The sequence below is a fragment of the Xenopus laevis genome, chromosome 2L (genome assembly GCF_017654675.1).
Source record: "Xenopus laevis strain J_2021 chromosome 2L, Xenopus_laevis_v10.1, whole genome shotgun sequence".
Taxonomy (NCBI): Eukaryota; Metazoa; Chordata; class Amphibia; order Anura; family Pipidae; genus Xenopus; species Xenopus laevis.
Window position 1 is genome coordinate 133,168,646 of NC_054373.1, and position 15,844 is coordinate 133,184,489.

At 34.9% G+C, this 15,844-nt stretch overlaps 1 protein-coding gene across 3 annotated transcripts in view; it reads left to right on the forward strand.

The window, feature by feature from the left end:
- dach1.L (dachshund family transcription factor 1 L homeolog) overlaps nt 1-15,844 on the forward strand; it is a 211,821-nt gene that overhangs the window by 1,765 nt on the left and 194,212 nt on the right. The gene's annotated exons all lie outside the window — the stretch shown is intronic.

Here is a 15,844-nt window from a genome sequence, read left to right on the forward strand (position 1 = left end):
AACCTGTGCCTCTGTATGTGCAGATCAGGCAAGCAGAAATGATCACAAGGCTGAGGGGGTGCAGGTTTAGGCAAATTCTGTAGCAGCTTCCAAAACTGAGAAGTCCTGTGGACTTGAACATGCAGTTCCAGCAGCAACAGCAGCGTATCAGCAAAGAGGGAATGGCTAACACTCTAACACTGTAAGAAGTGGCAGAGATCTCTTTTATATATGGACATTGAAGTGCAGGGATGTCTTGCTGACACTTGAAGCACCACATAATTTCAGGTGGGCATAGATTTTGCATAGTGTTCCGTGGGTCAATATTATACCTGGAGAGATAATTAAATGAATGCATAATACATATTGCTTGGTTCTGCATAGTTTTGTCCATCACATGGCAGCAGAAACATGCATTAACACTCACCATTCTCTCTTCCTTGGCCTAACTCCTTGGCCATTCCTTACATAGTGCTCACTCTGCTCAGGCAATGTTCAAAGCAGCAGAGAATCTGAGAAGTTCAACTCCCAAGCAGAATCAAAGTGCTGAGCAGCAAGCTGCATGGCGAAGAGGGGACTTGGGAAGTGAGAATGGTATCTGCAGGGAGGCTGATTAAAGAGAGAGGTCCTAGCTATGGAAACTGGGGTATATCTTTGTAAACAAACAAATCAAAAAGCACCTTAGAGTACCGAGAGCCTGCGGAGGGTTTGAATGTGTGACATATGGCAGCCAGAGTTTTGCATAGGTGGGATAACTTGCTTATGATATCATCATTTAGCAGCTAGTGGAATCCACATGGGAATTAAATGCTGTTGGATTTGAACAAAAGAGCAAGTAACAATTTAAACACCAGAGAGCTGTCTTTCCCCACGGGCCTAAGCTTAGTTGTAGTAACATTCCTGAAAGTAAATCTCACTGGATATGAGCAGTTGAACTTGTATTTCACAATCACCGGTGGTCAGTATTTTCACTGTGTGGGGGGGGGAAGTGTCTCAACTTGTACAACTAAAGTTTATTCTCTTTGGAGATCTTAGGAAAGCTGGAGACATTAAGTTCTGATACAATATGATGATATGGTTAAATTCACTGCAAAAAAGGACTACATGAGAGCAAACAAAATTCAATTTTGAAATTTAATTCAGTGCCTACCGCTTTTCTACCAGCCCTTATCCATAAGAATAAAGTTTAGTTCTGATAGTCTCTTATCTACCTCCCAAGTCCCTATTTAAAATGCTGGAAAATAATTTAACTTTCACAAATAATCAATCATATGAAGTAATTAATAATCAAATATGTTATGGAATGACATTAATAACCATTCTTCTGCCCTTAGAATAATTTCAGTAACTTAGCCTATACATAGATACTGTTTGAAAATAAAATAAAATACTGGACTTGTTGTTGGTCATAATTGTATGTGACGCCTTGTAGGAGCATGCGAGGTTCTAGAAGTAATTTATTAATCCCATTATTCCTCGACTTGTATATAACTGATGTGGAATTTTCACTTTCCGACGTAAGCGATGCGTGCGTGAGCAAACACCATCTGCAAGCAGTTAAGAACAACTTCTGCAACTGATGCCTTTATCCGCAAGGCTGTTAGTCGTCTGTAATTGTGTTAAACTTTGAAGTGTATCCTCCATTTAATCATACTGTGTTAAGGAATATCAAGGTACAGGATACAGAATTAATTTCAATTCATATATTTAACACTGACTGTTATTCAGAGAGGATGTAGAACTGAATTTTATCATGTGTCATTTTTATGTGCCCTAGACCTCAGGACATGTTACATAGTCGTTTTGTTAATCTGGGTTGGAAAAGGACAACTGTCTATCAAGTTTAACCCCTTCAAACAATCCCATGCTCAAACAGTATCATACAGGGTGCATAAACATAACTAATGGGAGCCCTTGAGATTACTATACATGTGTTTAATGTTTAGAAATGTTCCATTTACTGTCCTTAAACAGCACAGGACCATTTCCTTATTTGTTATTCCATTTGCTCTTAGTTTAACCTTTAACCTTATATTATTAATTCATTATTATTATAACAAGTCATCCAAAATATGGGCAGAAGTCTGCCTCTTAAGAAATTTAAGCAGAACTTAAAATCAATTTTTAAAACATTCCCAAACTCATTAAATTCTAATTATACATATCTATATTTGGTGCCGCTAGTTGATACACTTATAACGTTATACCGTTCTTTCTGTGCCATTTTTTTTTTATAATAAAGAAACTATTTCAGGCAGTTGTTATTTCAGATTTGCTGAGCTTAATTATGCGAGAGAACTCTTTGCTTCAAAGATTGTTCATCTTTGCAATTATAAGTGTCAGTTGTTCGTAACAAGTAATTAATGATTGGTCTTGTGGATATCGCCAGAGGAATAATATTTTTGTTTGTGAGGTTTCAGACTGAGTGGAACTGTGCTCTGTAGCCCTGCTCTCAATAATTTAGTGTTCTCTAAAGAGAATAGAAAGTTGTTGTGCCTGGAGGCACGCTTGTGCACGATACACTCACTGTTTAACTCGCTGTCAGGTTGTTTTTGTACATGTGTTTTTTGAAGCGCAGGTGTAAAAGTTGCAGGTGGTCTCTATAAGTCAGCACTTTATACACTTGTGAATTATATGCTGCACCTCCAGTTTGCTCGGATTTGGACGACTATTTATTCATTTAGCACAAAAGTGTATCCCTAGGGGCAAGCATATATGGCTGTGTTAATAATATAATTATAAAAATATTTATGTTTTTAGCAAACCTAGATCAGGTTCTTTTATATGGTACTGGGAAATATGCTTGTGCTTTGTAACTGTTTGTATAATAATAATCATAATAATAATAATAATAATAATAATAATAATAATAATAATAATAATAATAATAATGTTTATTTTTATTGTGTCATCACATATTGATTCCACTAGTTTATTATTAGTTTATTTATTAGTGTCAAGCAATTACAGGTACCTAGTCTTTCTTCAATATGTCTTTCTGTTATGGGAATATACCGTATGGTTGATATTATGGTATATCTGTTGGATTTAGTAGTAGAATCAGTTTAGTTTCTTGCACTGAACTCACAGAACTGCCTCGAGACTTTTTAACTTTACATTATCTGGATTATACTAAGGCAGTTTTTGGGTGCCCACCCATAGAGGAAGGTAAACATGGCCCGCAAGTGAATTTAGTATTTTATTTTTCTTTGTCCACAGACTATTTGCAATAATTGTCAAGTGTGTACCTATATGAGAATTGTTGGTCGATTGGTGGAGGAAACAGTTTAAAAAGTGATTGATTGTTCCCTAAATGGTTAAAATCACTGACTCATTTTCAAAGAGAAAAGATAATTTTTTTTTAATAGAAAAGACATCTTCAATGCATATTCATTCTGTTTTAAATGTATAATCAATTTAGCAATGATGTGCCTGTCTCTTCTATTAACCCCTTAACTGCTAAGGGTCAGTGAAAGTCATTGCAAACATGGCAGCTAAATGGGTCAATTCTTACGTGTGCTTAGCATACAATAAAACGGTTGGTTGCATTGATAAACTAACTAAAGACATATAGACGCCTAGGGACTCTGTTTGGATTCCTAGATCTTGAGTAAATGAGCATTACATGTTAGAAAATATATTTCTTTTCAGGACTAGGTATCTGTTACAGCTAAACCAACTGCAGTCAAAGCCCCTTCCTGAAATATAGGATTAACAACAGAAATGTTGTTCTAGTAACTTACACTTTAGTTTTTCATTTAAGACGGGGAGTTGTGGTCAGAGTACACATTGTGGTCGCTGCCCAGTGGGTAAGATGAGCTTGCCGGGTGCACCAAACCATTTTCTAATGCTCGTACAGGGGTTAAATGATGTTCACATTCAATGTTATAAGAGCTCGAAGACACATTCTGTTGATCTATTATCTTTGGAAAGTATATCTTTGAAAAATCCATATCACCTGTCATAATCAAAATTTAGTATCTATAGATTACCTTTCCAAAGGCCCTCAAAGCAATTTACACTTATAGCCATTCTGTTACTACTCAATTACAGCTGAATGGCCAGAGGCACAATTAAATGCAGCTTGCCCAAGGTCAGACAAGGAGTCACTAGTACTCTGCTTGAAAAAACATGCAAGATTCTTTTTACTCAACCTGCCGTATTTCCTAGGTAAAGAAATAGGTTTGGGTTGACACTGTGACAGGGGAGCGAACTGGTTACTAACCATCAATATATTTAATTTAGCTGCAGCATTCAGAGAACTTAAAATTCAATACCAAAAAAACAGCATAAGATAAATATTATACAGGAAATAATGAGCAGTGTGTATTAGCAATTCTCTTATGGAATAATGGAAAATAAGACTTCAGTTTTGGAGTAAATTTCACGCAAACATTTGAATATATAATTGATGGCTAGAATAAACGATTGCATTTTTCTGCCGACAAATGCAACGTCAATGTATTAAGAAAAAAATATATATTATCCGTGTACAGTTGTAACCAAGGATATCCTGACACACAAACATTGCCTGAACAAATGGGACATAATAAAAGTCTGATGGAATCCTGTAGCCATTAATTTTCATGGTTTAATTATTGATGTATGGGTATTTTTGATATATATTATATTTATATTATACATTATATATATATATATATATATATATATATATATATATATATATATATATATATATATATATATATATATATATATATATATATATATATATATATACATACTAAAATAAGCATTCCTTCCAATGACATTGGGTGCTGCAGAAAACAGTGTGATGTATCATGTGTAATTTAGACACAAAATCCTCAATCATGCCTTATTGCCAATTAGATGTGGCCTACTGTCAGTCTGGAAGTGGGTTGAAATTGATTTTGACAGCACTAAGAAGTGGCCCACTTGGACTGGTTCAGGTAATTTATATGCATTTATAAAACAACTACGACTGCCTTTAAAGACCATGTGACGGTGGAACAGTGACTGCAGCGCTGCAGATGGAATTCTTGACTGCAAAAGTGATTTATGTCACATTTGAAGACTGTGTTCCTCATTAGTATCTCATAGATTAGAATGTGATCTTTGTAAGACACTTGATTGTGGTTTCACTAACAGACCGCTGCATAACTTATGTATTAAAAAATACCTCAACATAGATCATAAACCCTATGTTTGTTGAGTTAGATTTATGTTCAGGCTTTTGAGATGGTTTGTCCTCTTAGACATATTTGCTTTCTATTAAAACTCCTTTCTAATCAAATACTTTTCTAATATTATTACTGATCACAAAAATTGTGCCTTGTCTAATGTCGTTAATAGATTTTTTTTTGGTTCAAACTGTCAGCTTTTCAAATACACGTGGACTGTTAACCAGCGGTGGTTCTACCATGTTTCAAGATGTCTGAGAGCCCCAAGGGAAAACAACTTGACCTGCTTTTATGAAACCATAGAATTACATTTATTCAAGTCGTCCCATGGGATAATAGTCAGCAGATTCCAGGACAATACCTCTCTTATAAGAGTCCTACAGGTCACTCTTACATTCATTTACACATCTATGATAGCAGTTTGCATGTACTTTATAAAAATATTTGCCATGCACTATCATATAATGTAAAAAAAATAAAAGGGCAAATATATGTGTGTGTCAGGTACAGGTATGAGATCTGTTATCCAGAAACCGGTTATCCAGAAAGCTCCGAATTACAGAAATGCCATCTCCCATAGACTCCATTTTATCCAAATAATCCAAATTTTTAAAAAGGATTTGCTTTTTCTCTGTAATAATAAAACAGTAGCGTGTACTTGATCCTATATGAAATATAATTAATCCTTATTGGAAGCCAAACCAGCCTATTGGGTTTATTTAATGTTTACATGATTTTCTAGTAGAATTAAGGTATGAAGATCCAAATTACAGAAAGATCCATTATCCAGAAAACTGAGCATTCTGGATAACAGGTCCCATACCTGTATCAGAAATGCATTTTATTGGAACTCTTACTGAAATTTTGTTTGGACATCTTTAATGCTTTTTTTGTAAATATTAAATTTTTTGCATGTAACAGTTATCCAATGACCACTAAACACAAAGACAGGCATATGAAAGAATTGTTATGTACTTAATGTTGCCTGTTCAGCACACACAGTCACGATAAATTACCCAGGATCCTTTCTTTCTCTTCTTAATAGACAATTAATAATCAGATCCCACTTACTGTACATACATCAATTATTTGCGTTGTAATCTATAACTAATTCTCTCTTTAAACACAACATAGTTTTGTCTGAATACGTTTATTGATGCGCTTGTAATTTACCTTTGTCCCTAGACATCATGAACATTAACTATACAAGGTGTCTGCAGACCAGTGTGTGGCAGCAACACAGAAATCATTTACATTTTATTGCCTATATTAATTGCTGATTTTATTGCTCATGACAAATACATATAAATTGTGCTTTTTAAAACTAATTAATAAAAATATTATTTCAAGTATATATTATATTATATATAGAAATAAAAATTCTTGAGATCTTTTATAAGTGATTTATGTATTTATGGTGGGTATATCAGAAGAAAGTGTGGGGGCTAGTTGATAAAAGTGGCATAAGGACAGAAGGGGGCTCGGTGGGCGAATTACATGGATACTGTTTGTTTTTTACACAAGTTGTTTGTGATTTGAGGTACCCCAGGGAAATCTCTTGATCATATTCACATCTGTTCCTGTCAATGTGGGTGCTAAGATACCGGTCACCCAGCAACCATGTCCATGAGGGAATATAGCCGATAATAACTTCAAAAAGGAATGACAGATGTTAGATTATGATGAAAGACAAAATGCATGGAAAATGAGCTTCCTAGAATCAAAAATTTGTTCAAGCACCTTCATGCAAATTAAATGAATATTGCACATTTGCATGCAGTCATTTATATTTTTGTTCACAAATAAAAGAAGATACATTTCAAATTGCCTTCTCCCCGAGTAATTAACATACAAGGCAGTGACTTTTTCTTAAATGGGATTAACCACCTGGGTACATAATAAAGATTGACAAATTCAATCCATGTTGTCGAATTTAGAATGTCACTGGGAGAAATTCACTGACAAAATAAAGCAACCCCTGAATGGATTTAGATTCATAGCTGATAAAATATCGATTTTTGATTAAGCTAAATTTGTAATAATTACAGCCAAGGTGATTAGGGTTAAATGGGCAGGTTTAATGGTCAAGAAATGTGCATAACATCAACTTGAATTCTTCTAATGCAAGACGTATTTGCTCTCCCGTTGTATTTATAATTGGCTAATATTACAATTGTCCCATTTCTTTTAACAACATGATTATTAGAATGTTCACCCAACAATCAAAGTTTGGGGGGGGAAATGCTCTTTTGGAGAAAGGACATTGAGCCTTCGTTTAGTAGTCTCTAATGTGGTCACGTAGAGAAATTGATTTTCCTCAGAAATTAATTAATTTTTCATATCGCCTTAAGCTGCAGTTAAAAAGAGTGCATACTTGCCTGTTTTTTTTTTTTTTTTACAGAAATATTGCCTAATCATATTAATACCATTGCCCTAAGGATGAAAAGATAATTGTACAAATGCATTTGGAAATATGTATCACTGAGTATTTATGATTAAATTATGCAAATAACCCAGCTCTCATCCTTTCCAGACACAGATTGTCTAATTAGGATTGATATGCTGAATAGATGTTCCAGAATTTGAATACAAGCATGTCCAAAGAGCAGAAAATTGGAAATGACAAGGCTAAAATGCTAAGAAAAGTGTGTGTTTGCCATTTTACAAATGCTCACTTTTATTTCCTATAAATTTTTCGCCATGTCCTGCACTATGCCAATTACAAATTGTATAGAATGAGTAACTGTAAAAGACATTGACAACAGCCCAGCAACATGAATGTCCCCTCCAAGCTAACATTTCCTCTCAGGCAATAGACATACATTTCGGGTTTAACTGTACTATTTGCCTGTACAGTACTCAGTTCCTTCCAAACTTCCTAACGCAACAATGGCAAATTAAATAACACAAATGTGTAGTCAGATCAACAAGCCGGTGGTTAGGGTTTCACAGACTTTGTCTTGTCTGCGTACATCTACTCGAGCTATCATTGTGCTCAAAAGCAAAGTTACTGGGGTAGAACTTGCAGGGAGCAACACTAAGGTTCGACAGGAGCTGTTACCATTCCAGCCATTGTTAGCAGTGCGTAGTCACAGTGTATGAACTTTGCTGGCTTCTGCTTACCATCTGCAAGATGATGGATTGCTGTGTTTAATACATTTCAGCTTTTGTCTAACTGTCACAGGATGGACAGACAGCACTATCAGTGACTTCAATGGAGATTGCTCGTATGAAAACCTACTTGTAAAATGTATCTTTTTTTTCTGTGACATGAAATACATTTACACTTTTAATTCCTCCCTTTGTCTGGCTTAGATTTCCAGCCTGACAATTAGACAAATGAAAAGTGTAAATGAATTTTGTTTCACAGGAAAGCGTCGTCTTCAAATAGATATGATCAGGTACATTGTTTGATAAAGTAATATTGAAACAATTCTTCTGCTTTAATATGCAGCAAAATGTTACAGAACTTTAAGGGAGTATTGCCAAGAATTTCTATTTCAAACTTTAACTTGTAACCAATTTTTTTTAGCAAAATTTAAAGTCCATGTTATTTTCTATAAAATAATATAATCAATGTGAAAATACGTTTATCAAGGGAACAGGCCATTTATGTTGTGCATGTTTAGCTATGTACAGGTATGGGAGCTTTTATTCAGAATGCTCAGGACCTGAGGTTTTTTGGATAAGGGGTCTTTCCATAATAGTCTGCTAAAAATCATTTAAGCATTAAATAAACCAAATAGGATGGTATTGACTTCAATAAGGATGAATTATTTCTTAGTTTGGATCAAGTACAAGGTACTGTTTTATTATTACAGAGTAAAAGGAAATAATTATTAAAAAATGTGAATTTGTGAAATGTGGGAGCGTTCTGGATAACTATTCCAGGTAATGGATCCCATACCTGTAGTGGAAAGTAGATGCTGCCTTACTGCTTGGCTCAGTTGTGGCATTCTCCATAGACATTGATAAAAGTGTGAATATCTTGTTTACAAGGTGGCTCTGTTCTGTGAAGTCTAAGCAATTAATGTAAGCATTAATATGTAACATTATATTAAGTTGTAAGACAGTATGGTGGGCAGAGAACTTGCTACTTTGGGAAAATCTGAACCCAGATGTTTTGCCGACATATGAGCTGCACAATAAATAGATTGATAATAAATCTGTAATAGATTTGATCCATTGCATGATGTGAGTATCCCTACTGTCGGTATTAGGTAACAGTGCAGTAAATACCTAGGTACAGTTGTGACAATAAGTACAAATGGTATAGTAATCCGGTATAGTAATGCTGGATATGGGTTTAAGAGGAAATATGACTTCTATAATAACTTGGGAAGTGGTGGTGTCAGTTATGTATTGTTCTTCCAGCAGGAACTGCTAAAAATAGGCCTCAATTTGAATAAACGAAGATGTCATTCTGGCTGTCACAGGCCCATTTCTTCTGCCACACTATAAATGTAGCAGTTTACATCATTGTTTAAAAATAAAACATGAATTGTAGCAGTTTGTATAGAGATTTTGGTCATATTTGCATGCTTCCTAAAGAGAACAGTGATGCTAAAAATATACAAAAGGACATATCCTGATTTTTTCCAGGCTTCGCTTAATGGCTGCCTGTGATGTGCCTAAATTTCATTATCAAATGCATCTGCTCAAAATCAGCCCAGATAATTTTGTATAACTTACATTGCCTAAAACATTTCCTATTTGTTATATATATATATATATATATATATATATATATATATATATATATATATATATATATATATATATATATATATATATATATATATATACAGTACCTGTGTTTAGTATTAGTGCCTTCTGTTGATTGTTTTAATTAAAATGTTTGAAAGTGTTGCGCAAAATAATGCAGACCAGTGAAATTGAAAGCACTCTCAGTTATTTTGCATTGTCCCTTTTTGGTTATTATGAGCACCTGTGAAAGGAGGAGAAGGTATTTAATCAATGACCCGTCCTAGTTAAACTACTGTAAAATGAACTTCTCCTTATCAGTAAGCCAAGCAAACCATAATTTTATTTAAACCCTGTTTCTATGTTTTTTTTTGCTAAACATAGTTGCCCCTTTAATCATTTGTTTATGATTTGCTACAAGTGGGAATTAGGCGGTTATATAAAAACATTAGACAAACGTTACAAAGGCCGGTAACCCATAGCAACCAATTAGATGTCTGTTTTCATAAGCTTGAAAAGGGAATGTAAGCCCAAAAATAAAATATCGTCTAATGAAACAAATTATAATTCTAAGCTACATTCCAATATACACTCATTAACAATGTTCTGTGGTCTTCAAGTAATATGTAAAAATGAGTTCTATTTAAAGCAGTAGCCTTGTCTTTTCTGTTCCCTTGTGGTCCTGGTATTTGAACCATGATCTGTGGCAAGCATGCAAGGCTAACTGTTGCTACATTATTTCTAGAGACAGAACCAGCTGTGCAAAAAGGCACAGGCAGATACTGCTTTCAGTTGTAGTTATATTTACAAATACCATTAAAATCAATTTAAAGAATCCAGAAATTTTACATGTGTGAAAATATCCATAAGAATCAGTTCATAAAATGCATTGCACCCTGATTGGTCATAACACCTTGTCAAGTATCAACTGATTGAAAGAGCATAAGCAGGGATTCGCCTAAAAAGGCAGACTGATGTCCCATGTCACCTAATAGTTTTTATTGCCTATTATGATATGATATTACAACAGAGCTTTTTTTACAACTGGAGTGATGATGAGGCTTGCAAAGATTAAATGTCATTCATGGCAGTAGTTTTTATTGCCAGTACTGGAATTTTTTACATTGTAAACCCTGGCCACAAATAATATTTGTATTTCTTATAATACACAGAACCTGTACATTTACTGGATTTTGTATTTTATGTTTCATGTGACAGACAAACTTTTCAGCCTAGTCAGAAAAGACACAGCAACCTATTAGCACCCAATTAGCACCCACTCTGTCCTCTAACCTCTCAGGTGCCCATTTTTCTAATCAGACAAGGAACATCACAAAGGGTCACAAGGAGTGGATAGAGATGTTTATAGGGTTGTGTACTCTTAATATATTTGGTATCAGGAACACTTCCAATACAAGTACCTACCTCCATTCATTGTAATTACCAGCAGGTTATCTCACATAGACTCCATTTTATACAGAAAATCCAATTTTTTTTTAAATGATTTCCTTTTTATCTGTAATAATAAAACAGCACCTTGTACAAGATATAATTAATCTTTCATGGAATCAAAAACCAGCCTATTGGGCTTATTTAATGTTTAAAGAGTAGACTTAAATGGATTCTGTCATGTTTTTTATGGTGTAGTTTTTATTCCTAAATTACACTGTTTACACTGCAAATAATTCACTCTGCCATATAAAATGTCATTCTTAATCCAACAAGTGTATTGTTTTAGTCGTAATGTTGGTGTGTAGTCTCAGTTCATTTTGCCTGGTCATGTGCTTTCAGAAAGAGCCAGAACTTTAGGATGGAACTGCTTTCTCACAGGTTGTTGTTTCTCCTACTCAATGCAACTACTCAATGTAACAGAAAGGGGTCGCAGTGGGACATGTAGGGAGCTGTTATCTGGTTACCCTCTCATTATTCTGCTGATGGTCTGCTGGGGGGGGAGGGGGAAGGGAGATGGGTAATATCACTCCAACTTGCAGTGCAGCAGTAAAGAGTGACTGAAGTTTATCAGAGTTAAAGTCACATGACTGGGGGCACCTGGGAAACTGACAATATGTCTAGCCCCATGTCAGATTTTAAAATTAAATATTAAAAAATCAGTTTGCTCTATTGAAAAACAGATTTCAGTGCAGAAGTCTGTTGGAGCAGTGCTATTAACTGATGCATTTTGAAAAAAACATGTTTTTCCCATGACAGTATCCCTTTAAGGTATGAAGATCCAAATTACAGAAAGATCTTTTATCCAGGAAAACCCCAAGTCCTGAGCATTCTGGATAACAGGTCCCAAACCTGTACATGCCTGCATATATAAAAGATAGTCTAGACTGTACCAATTATTCTTTAAAAACCCAGGCACAGACACAAGCAACTTTCTAGTCCCATAAGCAATAAATAGCATCATATTCTTTGCCTCATCCCATAATAAGCAGTTTTTATATATAGAAAATGGTTTATGGATTAGAAAAGTGCAACATCTAAATACAGTATAGATTTTTTTTTACTTTCTGATAATGTACTTTTCTCCAGACTTCAAATTATTGTAAATGTAGCAGAACATTCCATTAGGTGGAATTAAAGAAAAAGTTGTGCTCTTACAACATGATGCAGTGTACCATTAGGTAGCACCAGCAGTTTATTTTAGTGAGATCACCCCTTCAGCCGGGGGGGTATCCTTTCTCAAAACAGTAGAACCAGTTTAAAGGTTGACCCCCCACAATAGTAAATATTTGACAGCGCTTGATGGCAAGTCCTAAGGTTATTGTTCATCCCTCCACCTGTTCACCAATCCCATGATTATATATATAGTTCTCTTGTACAGCATAAGCATTCAACCACAGTTTAATTTTATTTGACTATTTAAAAACTCTACCATTAGATTCTCCGTTCTCGATTTGCCAGTCAAGATGACTTGGAATATAGACATCATGGTATTGTTATCTTTAGAAAAGAGATTGTTCTAAATTCCAGCGAGTTTGCACTTGCATGTCAATAAGCTTTGTTTTACTTTCAGCACAGAATTCATTTAGCAGCTTAGCATTTATTGCATGATTTGCAATTATGAGCAATTATGAGCTACTTCTCCATTTCAGAACACAAATTATCTGTACGTTTTTAACATTTCCAAGGCACGCTGCGTTGCAAAAAAATGTCAAATAACCCATATTTTCTTTATATACTCGCTCCACAATTAAATAAGTTAACTAAAGTGTTACACATATTTCAGCTGTACTTGACAATGAGGCAAAAGTCAAACATAATTATATTGTAAGGAAAAAAAAACTATAAAATCAATGTAAGATGGAGCCTGATTATTTAGATTCACTACTAGCTCTAGTCCATTAAATAACATTGTTAGTACAGGTATAGTATCCATTATCTGGAAACCCTTTATCCAGAAAGCTCCTAATTACTGGAAGACCATCTCCCATAGACTCCATTATAATCAAGTAATCCAAATAGTTTTTTTTTTTTATATTTCCTTCTTCTCTGTAATAATATAACAGTACCTTGTACTTGACTCAAACTAAGATACAATTAATCCTTATTGAAAGTAAAGCCAGCCTAATGGATGTATTTAATGTTTTAATGATTTTATAGAAGATACAAAGATCCAAATTACAGAAAGATCCGTTATCTGGAAACCCCAGGTCCCAAGCATTCTGGATAACAGGTCCCATACCTGTATATATAAAGGATCAAGGACCATATCATGTGAGTTAAATCACTGAAATACCAGTCTTTAAAGGGACATTACGTCAATGTACTAAGGAAACCACTGAACAGATGCGATCTACAGGTTGGAGATACTATATAAAAAATTATTATCCAATCTGTGAGTGATGATGACTGCTCCATCTTTTCATTTGTAAGCTTCAGCTAGTGAGGCCTTCTCCTCCCTATTTCAGTATTATTCCTCTCCGACCACCTCAGCTATTATACAGCTCCAGAGAAAACACTAAGTAATGTGTCTTGTGCTATGATGTTATTTCTGAAAGAATAATGTTCACCAGTGGATCTCTTGGGGGATCAGTCTATTAGAGACCTTTGCTTGGAATTCCCACATTAACCACAAAGGGAAGTACTAAATAGCTATTCCATAGCCAAGCATTACACAAAATGAAAAAAAAAAAATAGTTTTGTATTTATACAGTAAAATGTATTGTAATGGAATTACATCAGAGTAGCATTTCCCTTTAAGCTCAGACTCATTCCTTGGTGGTGAATTTTACTCTTGTTGGAGACTGGATTTTATTGAACATATGTTGTCACTGGGACACCGGAGTCAGTATGGTTTCCACACACCACTCGCAGAACTTAGTTATAAAACAGCTATTTCCATATTTAGTATTTAACTAGAACCAGGAATACAAATAGAGCACCAGTGACTTGTAACTGACCATTTACAGTGTCTATCCCATTGATGTCACAGATGAGGAATGAAATGGGACATCTATTAAAATTTACACTGCACATTCCTGTGCTCTTTTCTAGTCTTTTACACATTTTAAACTAGCCGCACTTTATTTCAAGTAACGGGATGGGCGAATTTAACCAATTTCGCTTTGCCAAAAATTCACCACCGACAAAAATTCACCGAAATCCATTTATGGGCGGTCTACACACCTTTGGTTGGGGATATTTTAACCCAACGGGTGCCCTTTAATGAAGCGCAGGGATTCTGCTCAGCATAGTTAAAGATAAGAAATATATCAACTAATGTATCAATTTAGAACAGTTATAGAGTCAGCGACCTCCCCCTTCAGAAAGACATAAGGAAGTGACAAATGAAACTTTAAACTTCAATATTATAACATTTTTCACAAATATAAAATGGAAAACAAGTGAAAAAAAGTCTTTATTTCTGGTGAACTATCTGAAAACAACTGAAGGAAGGTGAGTAACCTCTGCTAATGAAAACTGTTTTTTAGAATTAGTATTTGCTGGTTTACCTTTCAGACAGCTCACAAATCCATTACAGGATTTTTACTTTCCCGTTTGTGTCCTTCATTTTCATCCATTTGAGATGACACAGGCTTCAGAAAGCAGCTAATGTTTCCTAGCCCGCTTTGCACACCATGAATACAACCGATTTATTGAAAGTGATTTCAAAATCATGGCTTTGTTAATAGAAAGTAGTCATTTGGCAGAGAAAAAAAAAAAAGAGAAATATTCCCTCCATGGACACAAAAAGATCCACTTCATTCTTATCCCATTTAGTGCTCTTCATTCTGCCGGCCTATGGGCTAATGAGAAAGCCTTAGAATAGCCGTTGACTGTCTAAACACTGAGCACGTAAATGCATTTCAATAGAAATAACACACATACAAAAAAAATGCGTGCAAAGATAATGTGAAGCCTGAGAAATAGTTGTGCGCTGACAGCTATCCAACAGTGTTGTCACAGCAGGAAGACATCAGTTGAAGAAACAGATAGTGACCTCAAAAAGTTTGGTCAGCAGCATGGACAGAGTTTCACTAGATTATAAATCACCCCAGGGTCGCTGTGTTCCCACCATAAAGAGAGCATGCTTGTTTTATTATTGTAATCTAATAAGAGTGGGGAGCAAAGGACATCATTAATGTGCATTTGAAAAAAAAAAACCCTGGTTACAGTTTCAAAACTATACAGTTTCATTAGCTATTGAAGGGTATGTCATAGGGTAAAGCCCGAGCAGGATTGGATTTCTCTTTATGGCTGTATGTAATCCCTTGTTTGTGAATTGGAAAGCACTTAAACTTTATAGGAGAGTGAAATCTTTGGGCAACGGCTGCATTGTAAACAAAGCTGAGGGGTTTCCGCATGGTAAATTGGTGCTAAATCCTCAACACTGTAACAGAAGCAACATTTAGGGTCGAAGTGAATTTTCGAATTCAAAAACGTAGAATTTCAAAGTAATTTTTGGGTACTTCGACCATCGAATAGGCCAAAATTCGATTCAAATTGAAAATACTTCACAAATTTGACCATTTGAAAATCGAAGTACTGTC